Source organism: Hemicordylus capensis, chromosome 6, assembly GCF_027244095.1.
Source record: "Hemicordylus capensis ecotype Gifberg chromosome 6, rHemCap1.1.pri, whole genome shotgun sequence".
NCBI classification, from domain to species: domain Eukaryota; kingdom Metazoa; phylum Chordata; class Lepidosauria; order Squamata; family Cordylidae; genus Hemicordylus; species Hemicordylus capensis.
Window position 1 is genome coordinate 134,336,977 of NC_069662.1, and position 18,542 is coordinate 134,355,518.

General features: G+C 43.8%; 1 long non-coding RNA gene across 1 annotated transcript in view; it reads left to right on the plus strand.

Moving 5' to 3' along the window:
* Positions 1–1,436: 1,436 nt before the first annotated feature.
* Positions 1,437–18,542, plus strand: part of LOC128328967 (uncharacterized) — a 29,525-nt gene continuing 12,419 nt past the window's right edge. The window contains exons 1-2 of the long non-coding RNA XR_008309474.1: positions 1,437–1,571; positions 6,108–6,254. This is a non-coding gene — a long non-coding RNA (uncharacterized LOC128328967). The remainder of the gene's footprint in view (positions 1,572–6,107; positions 6,255–18,542) is intronic.

An 18,542-nucleotide genomic window follows, 5' to 3' on the forward strand; every position in this document is an offset into this window, starting at 1 on the left:
GCAGTCTGCCAAGCAGACTCTCACCACACCAGTAGCACCAACTCCAGCAGGCCAGAGGGAAGCCAAACAGCAACTGCAGCCAGAGTGATTTTGCTAGGCCAGAGGCTTGGCTTTAAATAGGATTTGAAACTCCCTCCTTTGGGAGCCCCCACCTTTGCCCTCCCCTCGGCCAATAGGGTGCCAGTTCTTAAGGACTGGCACAGTGCAGAACCTACCAGAGAGCCAGACTCATCTGGCCAATCAGGAAAGCAAGAGCTCGGCTAATGAAATCAAGGGACACAAGTCACACAAAATGGAAGACAACATCTAAAATGGCCTCTAGAACCTCCGAACCAGCTCAAACAGACTCGTACTGAACTGGGCTCAATTGGTTCGAACTCGGACCAGCATTGCCAATGCAATGCCCTCTTTGGTCCGAGTTTGAACCTTTGAACTGAAACAGTTCAAATTTGAACCGGTTTGAATTCAAGCTGGTTTGCACATCCCTAATGTGATGTAGATCTGCTAACACATTTTGAGTATGGATTTTCAAACAGCTGCATATCTATCATATGGTAATTACTCTTTAATGTTTATTCAACAGATTTTTATATAGTATGTCAGCCTAATGGAGAAGAAAGGTGTTTTTAACTGATTTAACTTTAAAACCTTGAACCCATGCAGTTTGTTTCTAGCAAATCCAGTAAACATTTATATTATGCCAGCTGTGTAGTCAGATTTACTTTTAATATCAGACATGGGCTCAATTAGATAGCATTCTATTAATGCTGAGGAAAGTAACATAATTACCACTTGAGTTCAGTGAAATGGATTCCACATCGTGCAGTTTAATGCAATACAGCTAAGCCCTTAAGATCAATATAATGTAGCCTGTAACTTAATGCCTTTTCTACCTGTTGCCTAGGAGCAGCTGGCAGTTTATTTAAATAAATAAATAAATAAATAAATAAAATTTGTGCTTACATAATCTCTCTCAATCAAAAACTGCATTTTTTTTTAAAAAGTAGCTGACTTTGTAATAAACAAAGCATGTGTGTAAGGAAGCAATTCTCCAATCCTCCTGTGTATGTGCTGTTGCACCACAGGACTAAGATGTCCAAGCACTAATCTACTACTATTTTACTACTACTACTACTACTACTACTACACATACTACTATGAGTAGTGGAGTGTAACAAAGTGGAAACTGAGGCTTGTTAAGTTTATTGAACAAAGTTACTTAGCTGTATTACTTAACTATCACCAAATTATAAACAGGAGTCCTACTTTGAGTGAAAGATCATCATAAGAGAAAAACAACAGTCTCAAGTGTCCAGTAAGAAATACAAACTGACCAATCAGTCTACAGAACTGATGACTGACACCAACATTCTAAACTCTACCCCAGGCCTATACACAGAGATACATACATCAGTGGCAAGGACAAAGACAATGTATATAAACATAAATCCCAACACTATGCCTACACTCATCCCTTGCTAAGCATGGTTTTCCCAATCACAGTTTTGAGTATCCGGGACTTGGAAATTGCGACCTATCTCACCAACCATGACCCAAATATCCATGGTTTGGTAAGATTTTTTAGAGATGGGTGTTTGGGGGGGGGTTTCTTCAGTTGGGGGTGGGGGTGTTCAGAGGTTCAATCCGCTCATTCCTCTTGCTGACCCTGCCAACTCCTCGCAATTTAAAATGACTTTGAGTGGTTGGGGGGGGGCAGGGTTCAAAAGTGCCTTTGAGTGATTTTAGAGGGTTCAAAATTTTCCAGAGCTAAATTGCTAACTCCTCTTGCTTAAGAGCCCCTGGTGGCGCAGTGGTAAAACTGCCGCCCTGTAACCAGAAGGTTACATGTTGGATCCTGACCAGGGGCTCAAGGTTGACTCAGCCTTCCATCCTTCCGAGGTCGGTAAAATGAGTACCCAGAATGTTGGGCGCAATATGCTAAATCATTGTAAACTGCTTAGAGAGCTCCGGCTATAGAGTGGTAGATAAATGTAAGTGCTATTGCTATTGCTATACTTTGCGATTTTAAGAGATACCGGGTGATTTGGGGTATTTTTTCCTTTGGTTCTTTTGGTCTTTTCATGACCACAGCTCCCCTAACCCTATTGATTTCAATTCCGCACCAACCGCGAATTTGCCAACAGTGAGGTTTGGTGGGAACGGAACCCTCCCGGTTGGCAAAAGATGACTGTATCCTGCTTTTCAACCAACGTTTTCAAAGCGGTTTACACAGAAAAAACAAACATAAATCAAACGGTTCCCTGTCCCCAGAGGGCTCATAACTGTAAACATAAACATACCTTAACGTAAGGTAGATCCCAGCAACAGCCACCGGGGGAGTTCTGTACTGGGTTTGAAGAGGGCCAGTTGCTTGTGGCTTGAAAGCTCTCTGCAAGATCAGAACCATGACACTGACCTTCAAAGATGGGTTTCCAATCCTGTGGAGTGCTCCCTGAGTGCTTGGTAGTCCTGTGGTAGACAGGGGCGTAGCAAGGTTGGAGGAGGCCCAGAGACAAGATTTTAAAATGGGCCCCTCGCTGATATACACACACAAACACACTTCACAATAGATCGTGCACTCACACTCACATCCCCATTATGAATAAGGTGAAAATCTAGTTCACATTGAATCTAGTTTTTTTGCTCTCTGCTCCTGCCAATTCCCAAGAGACTCAACATAATTTATAGAGGGTGCAACATGGGCAGGTGGGGAGTCATGTGATGTGCCTCTGGGGGGGGGCCTCGAGGCAGTGGGGCCCCAAGACAGCTGCCTCCCCTTGCTTAATGGTAGTTACGCCCCTGGTGGTAGAACAGCATGCATGTAGGATGCGGGGGAAGATACATGCGGGCCCCTTTGCATCCGGGCAGCGCCTCCTTACACACACGCTTTGTTAGTCAAGAGGTTAGCCAGTGAACCTAGAATAACTGCTGAGTTAGTCCCCTGCTAACTGAGCAAAGAGGCACCTTTTTTAAAAAGTGGTGATTCTCTTGATTTAGCAAGGGGAGAGAGACTGGCCCTGTCCAACCCCAGCACAGCATCCCTCCAGTTGCTGTTGCTGGTGTCTATCTTGTGCTTCTTTTTTAGATTGTGAGTCCTTTGGGGACAGGGAACCATTGTATGTATGTATGTATGAATGTAGACTAGCTTTCTATTTGCAGAAGTACGTTATGCTTGCACAAGGAGGGAAGTTTTTCACAAATCCCTCCTTTCTTCTGAGGTCCCTGAACTACAGAAGGGTTCCTCAAGCCTTAGGGATATATTTTCAGGGTGTATAGAGGACAGTAGAGGGGATTGGTGATCATGCACAAGCATAATATACTTACGTTGCCCAACTTCCCTGTTGAATGAAGTATTTTAACAAAAGATTTGCTGAACATGGGAGTTTGAGGATACTTTGTTACTTTTTTATCATCTGAAATTATCACTGAGCGGGCTCCTTATTCAGTTAGGCAATTACTCATTAATGAGAGCAAAAGTGAGCATAGGCAAGCACAGGGTGTCAGTAATCGGGCGGCATCAGTTGAGTGTTTAAAACTGTATAATGCAATGCAATTTGTAAGTCATGAAAAAAGGTTAATCGATCGTCTATCATGCCATTAATGCAACACAAGATAGATCTGATGGAGCAGTCAGTGCGACGTAGATCACCCCTGACAGCAAATAAGACAGATGACCTCAAAAATAACATAGTGGACTCCATTCTACAAAAGTGGTTGAGAATGAATAATGCATTCTAAAATGTTTTTATTAATGAACATCTCATACATTAAATGGCAACTTGTTAATTACAAAAACATAGCAATGCTTTACAAAGACATTGAGGCTGTCCTCACATGCAACCTAACCTGGGCTAGGGACGCCCAGCCTGGGTTAGGCTGCATGTGAGAACTGCCAGGATCGGGCAGCGCCGCCTAGCCCCGCTTTCAAACCCAGCTGTTAGCCGAGATAAAGGGAGCAAGTGCTCCCTTAACCCAAGCTAACTGCTCATGTGCTCGCTAGAGTGCCCTTCTCCTGAGGGAATCCCCCAATGCACTGCGCATTTCATGCAGTGCACTGTGGGATTCGTGGAGGCCAGGACAATGAGTCCTGGCCTCATATCAATCTGCCCTGCTCTGCGCAGCACGGAGCAGGGCTGATCATGTGGGAGTGCATGCCATGTCCCCACTGAGTAAGCAACAATCTTCTGGGGCGAAGGTGAAGTTTGGGAAGTGTACCCCCTGCCCTCCTGGTAGGTCATGTGAATGGCCCCATTCCTAGTTTTTAAAATCTAAACTAAAAGTATAAAACAAAACCTACATTTTTCTGAAGCAACTTTAATGTAAACAAATCTGCACATACAGGGCCAGCCTGGGATAAATGGCCTCCTGGGCATGCAGAGTGCAACTCTGGTACCCCCAGTTAGCTTATCAGTATTGCCAAATGATGTGGGGTGTGCAGGATTGCAAAACCTAGTGGTGTCACAGTCCCTACAACCACTCCCAAGAGTCCTCAGCAATGCCCATGAAACGGGCCCAGAGCTCTCTCTCAGTAATTTGCTGATAGTGCTCTCCTGTTCTAATTCTGGGATTCCACTCACAGGCCTTCTGCAGCCTTTATCCTTGGGTCCCTGCTTCCCAGGGGAAGAGCCCTTCTTTCTTTGGGTCAGGCTGAGGAAGCAGGGGCTGTTGGGAGATGTAGGCCTTAGGCCAGGTCTAGTCTAATTCCAGCAGAAAATCAGCAGCAGCATTGGGCTTTGAATAAGCCTTTAAAACCTCTCATAGCCTAGGAGTTGGATTTGGTGAATTTCTCTTCTCAGCCTCCAAACCTTTCTTTCCTCTCTCTTCACCTTATAGCTCCAACTCTACCCTGCCTTTTTACTTTATCTTAGGGGCTATTCACATGAGTGTGCAAAACTGGGCTAAGGGAGCCCAGCCCAGTTTTGCACATTCGTGTGAACCACTGGCATTGGGCTTGATCCCGGTGGCTACCTGGGGGCAAACCCGACTAAGTAGCCTCTCAGTTAAACGAGGTTAAGGGAGTGAGAGCTCCCTTAACCTCATTTTTAAAATCGCGTGTCAGTCGCGGTTGCATGCAGCCACTGCTGACACACTCAGGGTGGGTGGGTGGATCCTAGAAATTTACCGCACACTCATGTGGTGCATCATTTGGGCTCTGGGGTGGGTGGGTGCAGGACAACACATGGCAGTGTGTCCCAACACCCCAAGCCCGGGAGCTGCAGCAGGAGACGCTGCTCATCTGGGCGGGCAATCCACCCAATCAGTGACTTCATCTGTGGCGAAGGTATGTTAAACCCTCCTTCCCAGCATACTGCCCATAAGTTCTTCTCATGGATCATGAGAAGAGCTCTTCATCCATTCCACTGCTGAGTACGGTGGGTTACATCCAATTTATTCGGTTAGAGATTTCATTAAATGCCCCTGCAATAATTTGCTGTTGTCTTTTACTGTGAAAGTTCCCGTTGCCCTGAAATACAGAACTGTAGAGTAACCAGGTGATGATGTTTAGCAGCTGACTTGTTTGTCAGCTAGTTTTGTAGCACAACCCAAAATCACTGTAATAGGTGATGGCGACTAGCTTCATGCCGAGTGAGCAGAAGCATGTAATTGTGTGATGTTAAAGGCAATTTTTGCTGTATCCATCGGAAAATAATGCGGGTGTAAATGCACCTTCATGACCCCACCTCCTGCACATGCCTGAAACTGGAAAGTGTCAGCTTTTGAGAGCTGGCTCCTATGGTTGTTTTTGTGATTTTTATGGTAGCCTTGCTTGTGGCTGCTGATTTTTTAAAAGTGATTTTAGTTGTTTTGGCTTTTGTAACTTAAGCATTGGTTTAATAATAAAAAGGTAAACAAGAAAGGAAAAAAATAGATGTCTGCCATGGCTTGCTATAGGTCTAGCATGACTTGCTATAGCATCTTAGTCATTCTTTAAAGCAAAGCAAACATACAACAACAAAACAACTCATCTCAGTTTAGGATTTTACTAATCCAATTCGTGAAATTCGGAAGCAATTTTCTTGATATGAAAATCTGGCCGCTGTCTCATTTTTGTGGCAGCAAGATCTGGAAACGGGGAAACTCCAAATTATGTTTGCTTCTTGCCTTAGAAAATAAGGACCAGCAGCCCTGATATCACAACACAGCATCCTTGAGAAGCTTCAGGCTGAAGAAGTCCAGCCGGATCCATTGTTCTTGCCAGGCCTTGCCACTCTGCAACCAACTGAGAAGAGCCGAAGCTTCTGAGACACGCCAAGGTAAACATCTCCTGTGCCCTGGAAAAGGGACTCAAGTTGGCAGTCTGTTAGCAGCACCAGTGGTGCTGCATTGTGAGTAAAAAGATGGCAGTCATCCATGACTTCACTGAGAACAGCAGCTGCCACTACCTCCACCTCACCCCTAGGCAAGCCCTCTTGAAAGTTAGAGAGACCCACCACCATGTTGGGTAGGCCGACTAAATGCACCTTTCTAAGGGCCTACTTGAACCTGGAACTGGCCCTGAATAACAGACCAAGTAATACAATATAAAACAATACTTAAAAAGTAATGAAAACACAATCAAGCAACCAAAATAATCATTTTATAATAACTGATATTAGTATTTTACTAATATACTTGTTTACTGGGGTTGACAGTGATGAGGTTTAGCTGATTCTGGATGTGAAGTTTTATTTTGTTAGGTTTCAAATTAATGGCTTGGCTCACAGTGAGCAAGCCAAGGAGCTTGCAACAATAAAAAAAAACTTGTACACAACAGAAATCTAACAGGATCCTGATATCAGAGCAGTGAAATCAATTTAAAACAAATAAGAAAACATCAACAAATGAAAAGAAAAACTAACTCCCAAAGGCCCTCCATAACAGAGAGTTTTTCACTGCCAGATATGAATCTTAAGGGCCATAAATCCAGTACCCAGGTGTCTCTGTTGTGAAGGCCCTGACTTGAGTTCCCACCCAAACTAAAATTTATCATTTAATATTTTAATTCCGTGTGTGTGTGTGTGTGAGAACATTTGTTACCCAGCCCAATTCCTTGGAATCATCCCAACGAAAATGTAAAAACCTTTCTGGTTTTCCTTTCTCTTGTGTTAAGTCTTTGGGCTTAATAGCCATATAAATTTTAATATAAGAAATGACATTAGCATCATACATTTTCTGAATGACATTTTGGAATAGCACATAGTGGTAATAAATGCATTGTAGTTTGTTGACACATATACCCACAGGCACCTGGAGCCTCAGCAGAATATAATTACAAACAGAATTACATGAAATAAAGTGACATGCCTATCACAAATCAAAGATTACTTATTGTGTCCTACCCAAGAGCAAACAATCAATACAAAAATCCTCAAAAACTGGAAACAAAGCTAATGTTTTCATTAAGTAAAACCACAGATGAACAACCCAAGAGAGCACAGGCTTACCATGACCAATGGAAAGAAATTTCTTGATTAATTGGGTAACGAAAAAATATGTCAGCAAACAACCAGAACAATAATAAAGTATGCCCTTAGACATCTTCACATGAGCCTTTGTGGGTGTATCCTCTACATATGGTGGGAAAGTGTGCTTTCCCTCTGCACCCACTAGGTACCCCTGTCCTGCCTTTGATGCCATCAGTGGCCAGTGTGTTAGTGTGACATTCTTAAATGTGCTTGCATGAGAGAGGGGTGTGTGTGTGTGTGTGTGTGTAGTGTTTAGATTGATGGAAGTAGACCAAAGAAAGACTCAGGTGTTCAAAGCTTACTGTCTCCATCTCTCAGACTAATTTACCTCACAAGGTTGTAATGAAGATAATGGGGTGTGGGGGAGGACATATTCCTTACCCCATATTCCTTGGAGGAAGGACAGAATAAGCATATAATTCAAATCAATGCATTTTTAAAGGTGTGGTGTTAAAATTCAGTGTGGATAATCCCAGGTCATGGCCTTATATTATAGGACATCAGAAAGTAGGTCCTATTCCAGAGATTAATTGAGGATTAATTGAGAAGAGTGAAATAACTAAATTATTTAAGTGTTTTTGAAAGTGACATTAATTTTTCATGGATACTACATATACAATGCAATTTTCATCATAATTTTTAATCTGATAGCGTAAGGCCCAATATATCTATTGTACCTACCTACTGTATCTACCTACTTCAAGATGTTAGGGTGGCTTTGGATACCACTACTACTGCTACTACTTATATACTACTTTTCAACAAAAGCTCTCAGTGGTTTATATAAAAATACTAAATAAATAAGATGGTTCCCTGTCCCCAGATGCTCACGATCTAAAAAGAAATATGGCAAGCACCAGTAACAATCAGTGGAGGGATGCTGTGCCGGGCCTGGAGAAGGACAGTTGCTGCTCTCCCCCGGCTAAATATAAGAGAATCACCACTTTGAAAGGTGCCTCTTTGCTCATTTAGCAGGATTCAAAGAACATGCCAAGATCTCTATTGCTCTAAAGTTTCTAAACTTTTTCTAGAGTTGCTCTATATTAAGCTCTGTATTTAGGGGGGAAATACTGTTGAAGCTCTGAAGAAATGTATGGCTTCCCCCAGCGGGTGCGCAGGGAGAAAGGCTGTTTTAACTCACCTCAGATAATCGCAGAAATGTTGCGCGCTCCCAGACGATGGTGCAGTGTGGAGCTCCGGAGGCCGGGATGGCATGTCCTGGCCTCCGGATATCCCACAATTCACTGCACTATGAGCACGGTGCATTGACGGGATGCCCTGGGAGACGGGTGCTCTAGGCGCCCATCTCTGTGTCCTCTCAGGCTGAATGCAACCTGAGCAAATGCATGATCCTGGAGCTGGGGTGAATGGTGCCCTTGTGCTATCAGACTAATTTATGTCTTGATGGCCATAGGCTACCTGCAAGAAAAAATCAGGTTACTTCAACAGAAATACATTTTAAAAATCCAAGTTTTGCAGTGCGACTACACCAGTGAAATTTCTCTAAATAATAACATAAGAACAGCCTTGCTGGATCAGCACCAATGCCTATCTAGTCCAGCAGCCTGCTTCCAATGGTGGCCAATTAGATGCCTCTGGGAAGACCACAAGCAGGAAATGAAGACATATCCCCTCTCTTGTTGCTCACCCACAACTGGTATTGAGGCATCCTGCCTCTGAACTTGGAGGTAGCCTATGGCCATCAAGACAAATGCTATTGATAGATCTGTCTTCTCCATCCATGTATATTATGCTATAGGGAATGTTTCACATACATTATTTTGCAACCCTGCAAAACAGACTAGTTTATTCCGATATTACTGATGGGGTAGCTGTGGCTAAGAGAGAATATTGTTCCCTTAGTCTTGCCCAAGTTTACCTGGAAAGGTAGAAGGAGAAGCAAATTGAAAATGAAGGACTTCCTAGTTCATTTCTCAGTCTAACAAAATTAGACAGGAGCCTCGAGCTTGTGTAGCATACAGCTACACAGTCAAGACCCATCCTATACCAGCTCTCGGTGTAACTATCTAATCTAGATGTAATTATCTCACACTTGGCATTTGTAAATGAAGAACACATGCAACCATTGTGCAGTCATTTGGGCTTGGGTACGTTCTTGAAAGACTGAAAGAAGTGAACATGATAAAAAAGAAAAAGAAATGTGAGAACTCAGAGAGGACCAATTGAAAAAATAAAATAGAATATTGTAAGGATGTGCAGTCACCTCTCCTAAAGTACCCACCATTTTCAAAATTACAGTGTTCGTAAACTTGTGATTTAATGAGAAAGCTGGCTGGAAAATTCTTAAAGTGCTTTTTAATGGTTCTGACTTGCAGGGCAAAGCATATACATTTAAAGTTAAAAAGGATTATTTCCAGGACAAACTTGTGCTGCTGACGTTTCTCAAGGTCTTTGCTACTGTGATGATGCTTACCTAAGCGTCTCAATAAATACCACAATATCAAAATGCATTTATAGTTTCACGTGCATACATTACATTAGGTAAATATGGTGATGCTGTGGTGGGAAAAAATATTAAGTCGTAGAGCTAGTAATTTCGGCTTGAGATGCTGCAGGGATTTTATCTCAGTATTATAATGATGATGCTGGATCTGCAATGAATACTGTGGGAATATCACCCTTTCCTTGGAGCTATAGCTATGCAGGGTCAAACTTGCAGCTTGATAAGGCTGTGGTCTACAAAAGTTCATGTTACAATGAATTAGTTAAAGTGCTGCCCTGCAACTCGAGAGGACAGAGGACAGGTATTGGAGCCACTTCTCAGAAGGGTTGCGTTGAACCTCTTGGTCCTTCTGCTGCCAGGCAGCCATTTTGCTGACCTACTGCTGTCATCCCAGATGTTCTGCCTTTCCACGGCCTGTTTGCTCTTAACAAAGGACCTTCTGTGCCTCAAGGTCAAGAGGCACCTTTTCCCATGAGGTGAGGTAAGATAGTTAACTCGAGTTCATTGGGGCACCAGTGGGGCTGTAAGGTGCTTCTTGCTACCCCCTACCACCTCATCACATGTTGACACAGCTGTATAGAATGTCTCTCCTGCCTTTTGACATTTTCTCTTCTGCTCTGTCACCCTTTTCATAATCAGCCGAGTGGCGCACAAAGACGGTGTGGGTGAGTGTGCATCCTGTCAGTGGCAGTAGTTACTGGAGGAAAGGAGGGGAGGAAGTGTCAGAGGAAGTGGAGGTGGGTGTGCAAGTGAGAACTAGCAGGGGGGCGGCATTTGGTGCTCTGCCTAAGGTGCATTGCAGATCCCACTGATCATGGGATCCCACAGATGCTCTTGGGACAATATCCAAGAGACAATATCATGAGACAATATCTAGGAGCTAACTTCTTCCCTAGATTCCTTACGTATCAGGACTGTTTTGCTCACAACAGAAACAAGGGGCCTTGGCAAGAGCAGTCCACTGGATACTGCCAGAAGCATGAGAATGCCCGAGTTTAAAGTGAAAATAGCCAAGAGTCTTTTGGCATTTCACATATCTACAGATTTATTCTGGCATAAAATTAAATCTGGCATAAAACAGATTTATTCTGGCATTTTGTGGACTAAAGCTCACTTTTATCAGATGCTTGAGTTGGCATGTGTATATATATGAGTGTGTGTGTGTATACATACACATTTGCATCTGTGTATGTGCATGTGTACACACACACACACACACACACACACACTCTCGGTTTGCAGATAGGAATATAGGAAGCTGCCTTTTTTTTACTGAGTCACTTTGGCAGCAAAGCAGATGCCCCTCCATGATAACAATTCTATGTACAGCTTGCATCTATACAATAAACAATACGTAGATAAGCAAGACTACTGACACACTGTAGATAAACAAGGCTACTGACAACAGCAGTAATAGGTGATAATACAATCACCCTAGCTTTGCAATGCTAATTTGACACTTGTAGTGGAAGAGGAAATGGTTGTGTCAATTCAAGCCCAGCCTAATAGGACTGAGCTTACTGCTCCATTCTAGCTCAGCTGTATTAGCTGTTGGAGTGACATGGCAGAGGTGGGCCAGCCATGGAGGTTGATTAATTGCCCACTTTAATGAAGCAAGCAGTGAATGTGCCAGATGTATCTTTTCTTCACAACATGCATAGCAATATCTAAACAGATTTTAAAAGAAACAGCCGTTTTTCATGTTGAGAGAAATGGATCCTGCAAAAGTTGCTCCCAAATGCCATTTGCTTGAGGAAGGAGAGTGAAGGAATGTTGCTTAATTGGGCTGAGAGACAGTCATTCACCATAAAGATATAACAGGATTCAAAGATTTACAGGTTGATTTCAGGCCATTAATTTCATTTTTTCATTCATTCTTTCAGTAAAACACATGCCACAAAGATGGCAGTGATGATGCTGAGTTGTTATGGCTGCCAGCTTCAAAGAAGAACTAATTATCATAAGTCACAATATTGAAGTTGATCTATCATCTATAAAGTAATATTTTCTGTAGAGCTAGAAAACATTATTTTTATTTCCAAACGTTTATTTGCATGCTCAGCCAGCTGTTCAGTGGTGTTCAAATTTTATTTTTCAATCTTGCTAAATGTTAAAAGCATACATGTCCAATTTGTCTTTCTGTTTTCTGAGGATTGTAAAACACAATGGCCAGCATTCTAATGGTGTGTGTGTGCTTTTTCTACCAAAAGCTTGTGTGCAGTGCTAGCTCCTTGCTTCCGAAGCATGGACACTCTTGTGCAAGAACGTAATGATTTTTGTCACTCTCCCCTTGCTCCAGAAGTGACCATGGAAACACATCCTTGAGTACTCTGCAACCCCCAAGGATGTGTTTCTGCTGTCAAAGATAGCTTCTGGAGCAAGTTCATTGAGCTTGTTAGAAAAGTACATTGAGCTACATTGAGCTACAAAAGTTCATTGAGCAAGACGACACATACCTTGGAAGTGGGGAGACCAGTGCTGTGCTTGTGCTTTGGGTAGAAGCATATGATTAGGATGTTGGCTGGCGCTTTCCATTCCATTAAAAGAGCCAGTAAATGTAATTTTAGTATTTAAAAGTTTATGCCATCCTCAGGGGCGTAGCAAGGTTGGAGTGGGCCCAGAGACAAGATTTTAAAATGCCCCCCCCCAAAGTCCAGGGCCTCCGCACACCCCAGGCCCCCAAGGTTTTAAGTCTGATATTCCAAAATAAGTATGCTGCCTGCAAATACATTTCACTGAATACACACACACACATCACAATATATAGTGATATACATTGAGTACTATACATTTGTATTACTTTTAATGCCTAGAACACACTAGAAAGATGAATTATTAAAATGGGCCCCTCGCTGCAGATTAGCAAAGGAGACTTTCAACCATGCAGGGTGAACCTATGTTTGTTTTCCCAGAATTCTGAACAAATTCAGTCAAGTTTGATTGCAGGAGGTTTTTCACAGGAGGCTTTTAAAGCCCTTTAAGACACATCTCCTCTGGAATGGAGGTGCTGCATTCACATGTTGGCCAGATTTACCCTGAAGTCCCTGCAAGTTATTGGGGAGCAGTTCACACACAAGAAAAATAAAATAAAATAAAAGCACAAGACATGCTTCACAGTTCTCACTCAGACCTTCTGGGCTGCAAAACAACTTGAACATAAGTGCATTTATAAATGAATGAATGAATAAATAAATAAAATTAATAAAATACTGTTCCAGAAGTTTTTGCAATTTTCTGCCATGAAACAAGCCACTTATAGGACTTTTTAGATAGTTTTTTTAAAGTCAGCAAATTTTCCAAGCTGTTTCAAAATAAATATTCAGAGACTTCTCGGTCCCTCCCCCCCCGCCCCATATCCAAGCCCTATGGCAAGCAGATCCCTATATATGGGGGGGGCGGGAAAGGCAACCACAAAAAGGAGTTCACACTCTACCTGGCAAATGCTGGTCTGGGTTAAGCAGGGCAGCAAGGGGTCTTCTGCTGCAGAGAACACTCTGGCTGCCTCCTCCTTCCTGGCTTGCTTGGGCCCTACTCGAGTTCAGGCTTCACTGCGGCCTACACTGAGGCCTCCGTGGAAGCCCCGCCCACCCGCCGATCAGCTGAGAGGCGGGAGAAAAGGAGCTCTTTGCAGCTTGCCTGCTGCTTCGATTGCGGGCCAGCAGAACAAGCAGGAGAGACGGCGAAGAGGGCAAGTGGCTGAGGGGCCTTGGGGCTGGGCAGGGGGCAATGGGGAGTCACATGAGGTGCCTCTGGGGTGCCCCTCCAGGCAGTGGGGCCCCCAGACAACTTTCTCCCCTTGCCCTATCATTGTTACACGCCTGGCCATCCTGTACATTTGTATCAGTGAATCAGCCTGGCAGATTGGCATAATCAATAGCGTAGGGCAGTGGTCCACAGCTAGATTGTGTGTGTGGCGGGGGTTCTTGCCGCCACCGCTGCCCTTCATCAATCTGCCTGCCCCTCTCTGCAGCCACCCCTCCTTCCCCATTGCTGCCACCAGCAGCAAAGAGCCTGTGTGCAGGCGAATGACATCACCGCCCAGTGCATGTCGCCGGGTAGTAATATCATTGACCCATGCACTAGCTCTTTGCCACTGGCAATGATGGTGGAGGGGGTCGGATGTTAAGGAGGCAGGTGACGTGGCCTTGATCCCATTGAGTGTCTCACTTTTACTTAACACAGCTGCTCAACGGTAGATCCATCCTTGGCATAATACTACTCCCAACCAGAATAATGTTGTTTTCAACTGGTGTCACTGGTGAGGTGTTTAACCTTCAACATTTATGGGCAGATGAAACAGTCTGTACAGCAGCTGAAACAGCTCCACATCAAGCTGGAAGGATCTTACTTATTTTACCATGAAATCCCAAAAGTTGTTCCAGATGATAAAAATTGTGTGTGTGTGTGTGTGTGTGTGTGTGTGTGTTTGTGCATGTGCATGCAGGCTACTTGTTCGCTGAGCATGAACTGTCTACACGCCTGAAGCAGAGCCACTGGAAGGTTTGCAGGCTTCACATTGCAAGCATTGGCTAAGAGCATTGCAGTGTGTACCTAGCCAAATGTGTGCCTAGTAGTTAAGGCGTTCATTTAGCCTTATGGAGATCCCACCCCCCATGCGACCATGAGGGAATTAATTGTAAAACACGTGAAAATTCAGAATCTTGATTAAGTTCTGAAAATTTTCAAGTCTCTTTTGAGAATTTCTTTAAGCAAACTAAATATTAAGGCTTGCACATGAATTTTATGGCAATAATCTTAGGTATTATCATGCCAAATGTGGTATACTTTTATATGTTGGCCCTGATCCAGCTGTAGTCACAGTCTGTTGCATTGGCCACAGGTGGAGATGTGCAGCTCCATTCATATGGGATGCATTCCTCAAGTTCTAAAGGGAAGCTGGTGTTCATCCCTAACACATATATGGACATCTTAGGAAGCACTGGGACATAGGAAACGGCCTTATACTACCAAGTCAGAGCATTGGCCCATCTAGCTCACTTTGTCTAAGCTGACTGGCAGCAGTATTCCACGGTTTCAGGCAGGAGTCTTTCCCAGCTGAACTTGGAGATGCCAGGGAGTGAACCTGGGACCTTCTGCATGCAAAACAGATTTTCCACCACTCAGCTACAGCTACATCTGTCTTGGAGTAGTTCCCTTGTTGTTAATAAAACCTTCAAATCCACCAGTTTCCATTACAGGTAAAACTGAAAGATATTCAAATTGGGAAACTACAAATGGTTGAGGCGGGTCTCACAATCAGTGAGACCCGCTTTTGCCAGGTTTTCAGGGAGAGTGGGCTAAGCCTGCTCTCCCTGAAAATGAGCAGGGCAGGAACTGTTGACGGAGCCAGTGGGGGCTGGGGAGTTCGGGGGCTGCACAGCCCCCAGAAGCTCCAGTATGCCCTGCGTGAGCATGCAGGGCATACTGGAGAGACCCCCAGAGCTGGGAGGTGGTGTATCGCCTCCCCTCCTGGGGTCTACTCGTGCGTAGCCACGGCGCGGAGCCACGGCACAGCTGCCCACGGTTTTAAAAAGCACTTTGCGCTTGCCACGGCACAGCTACTCACAATTTTAAAAAGCAATTTGCGCTTGCTCCACAAACCTGATTTAAGGGAAGGGGTTGTTTGGCGCGTTAACCACCGGGAGGCAACCAGGCTCGCTTGCGAGCCTGGTGGCTCCCATAATCAGCCGAAATCGGGCTAGGCTCCCCTAGCCCGATTCCGGCTGATTGTGGGAATAGCCTCCCTCTCTTTCTCATGTCCCAACTGAACATGCTCAGATCTGCTCCCCCTCCAGTTTCTTAAAGCTTTGCTCTAGAATCAATAGATTCTAGATTTTCCTGTCTTCGTGTTTTGAAAGCTACAGCTAGATCTTCAGCTTATAGTCCAATATTTCAGTGCAAATAGAATTCCTTAGCTGCTAGCAGTAAGTGCAAACCCAAGTTAAACAAAGTTATGGGAGTTTTAAAAGCAGTAATTCTAACAACACTTTTGTTTGGTTCTTATTATGGGAGTTAGCTTGGGTGGAAAGGAGATTAGGACTGCCTAAGAACTGGTTCAAGGAGTCTTAATCCTGGGTCTTGGAGTTTCATTCGTTTTTATGTCAACAGCTGTAAAGATTTTTATTTTATTATTTATAATATTGTTATACCATTTCTCAGTTAAAGTGGTTTATCATTAAAAAATAATAATAAATTCATTTATTAAACAATTTATATGCTACCACTCTTCATATATGAATTCATGGCCTTACAATAAAATTCATTTAATAACGCAAAATAACCTCTAAAACCATAGAAACACAGGATTTAATTTTTAAAACTATCAAAGAATAATAGAATTGGCAGCAACAATAGCAAGCAGCAATCTAAAGCCAGATTTAAAAATTGAGAAAGCAGACAAGTAAACCATGCAGCCACCAAGTGCCCCATTAAAAATTCTGGAGCATAAAAAGGTCTTTGTGTGTCATCTGATCAATAAACAGTTGGTGTCAGCTGGTTTTGTGGTAGCCAGCATTACTTGTCCCTTAGCTAAGCAGGGTCCGTCCTGGTTGCATATGAAAGGGAGACTAGAAGTGTGAGCACTGTAAGAGATTCCCCTCAGGGGATGGAACCGCTCTGGGAAGAGCAGAAGGTTTCAAATTCCCTCCCTGGCTTCTTCAAGATAGGGCTGAGAAAGATCCCTGCCTGCAATCTTGGAGAAGCTGCTGCCAGTCTGTGAAGACAATACTGAGCTAGATAGACCAATGGTCTGACTCAGTATATGGCAGCTTCCTATGTTCCTATGTTCCTACCATTTTGCATATGTTACCAGATAAATTTTTAGTTGCACTCCTTTGGTTATCATTTATGTATGCTCTGTGATTAACAGGCTTAAAAAATTTAAACAAATTGGGGAATAGAGACAGAGGGTGGAAAGTTTCTTCAGAGTGAAATGGAATTGTACTTAACAGAGTGAAATGCAATTATATAAAATACAAGTTAAGAGCAATCTGTAATGATTTGGCCATTTTCAGTCTATGTGTATCTAACTGTTTCGGAGATTAGAAATTGAGTATCCTGCCATATCACTGGAAAGGCAATTTAACCTAGCTATGGAATAAGCTCTTGGTCTTGACCTATGATATTGATGTCATAGTTATTTCAATGTACTACTAATTCTCTGACCTCCACAAAATGACTATATAACCAGCAATGACACACAAATATGAGAAGCAACTATTTCTTTTATTATACTGATTGTGTAACACTAAAATCCTGCCTAGTATAATGCTTTTCCTTTGTGGTACATGAAACTTCATGTAATATAGCCTGCAGTGAAGCAAGACCCTGAAGTCCCATTCAAAAGGCGTGTCTAGGGATATGAATGTGTTGGGGAGAGAGCTAGGAAGGTCTGAAGAGAGCCTACAATTGTACTTCTGTAGGCTTTGCAGGTGCAGTCAGGAACCTTGTAAAAGGAAGATTCCTGTTGTGCAGACCTGTCACATAACCTCATGGAGGTTAAATGGGGCTGGGCAGTAGATGCTTCCTTCTCCATGCAGTCATATTTTTAGGTATTCACAAGGCATATGAGATATGTCTTGCAGTAGCAGCTGGTACAGGAGAGTGGGTGGTGGTGGTAAATGAGCCACAGGTGCGGCTTGTTCCCATTCACCTCTCCCTGCCCCAGTTGCTTTGTTTTGTCTCACTGCCCCTGCCACTGTGCTAACCCCCAGACGCATGGGCTGCTCTTTTGCCCAGATTGGGGGAAATCCCCCAAGACTCCATCCCTCCCTTTTTTGTGCATGAGGAAAGTACATTAGGGCATAAGAACTTAGGAACAGCCCTGCTGGATCAGGTCCAAGGCCTATCTACTCCAACATCCTGTTTCACAGCAGCCCACCAGATGCCTCTGAGAAGCCCACAGGCAAGAGGTGAGGCCATGCCCTCTCTCTTGCTGTTGCTCCGTGGCCTGCAACTGGTATTGAGAGGCATCTCACCTCTGAGGCTGGAGATGGCCTATAGTCACCGGACTAGTAGTCATTGATAGGCATGTCCTCCATGAATTTGTCTAGGCTCCTTTTAAAACCATCCAAGGTAGTTACCATCACATCCAGTGGCAGAAAATTCCATAGATTAATTATGTGCTGTGTGAAAAAAGTGCTTCCTTTTGTTTGTCCCAAATGTCTTGGCCATCAGTTTCATGGGATGACCCGCTGGTTCATGGATCTTGGAGCCATAAAAGCTCCAAGATACATTTATTAAAATTTCTCTTTAAAGAACCAGTACTTTCACAGACACTCTTTTTCTGGGCCTTCAAATAAAGTGTAATAATTGCATTAATCTAGCCTACATAATTTAGAGAGGTTGTTCACATGACCGGGCAGGTGGGGTGGCAGATGGGGGGAAGCTGGTTGTACTTACCTTCCCCCCTGATGAGCGCTGGACCCCCGCTGGGAGCGCACACCATGCTCCCTGCTGAGATGCAGCATGGAGCTCCAGAGGCTGGGATGATGCATCCCAGCCTCTGTATATCCCAGAATGCACCATGCAACATGAGCAATGCATTGGGGGATTCCCTCGGGAGACAGGCGCTCTAGGTCCTTGTCTCTGTGTCCCGTGGGGCTGAACATAGCCCCAGCAAACACACAATTCTG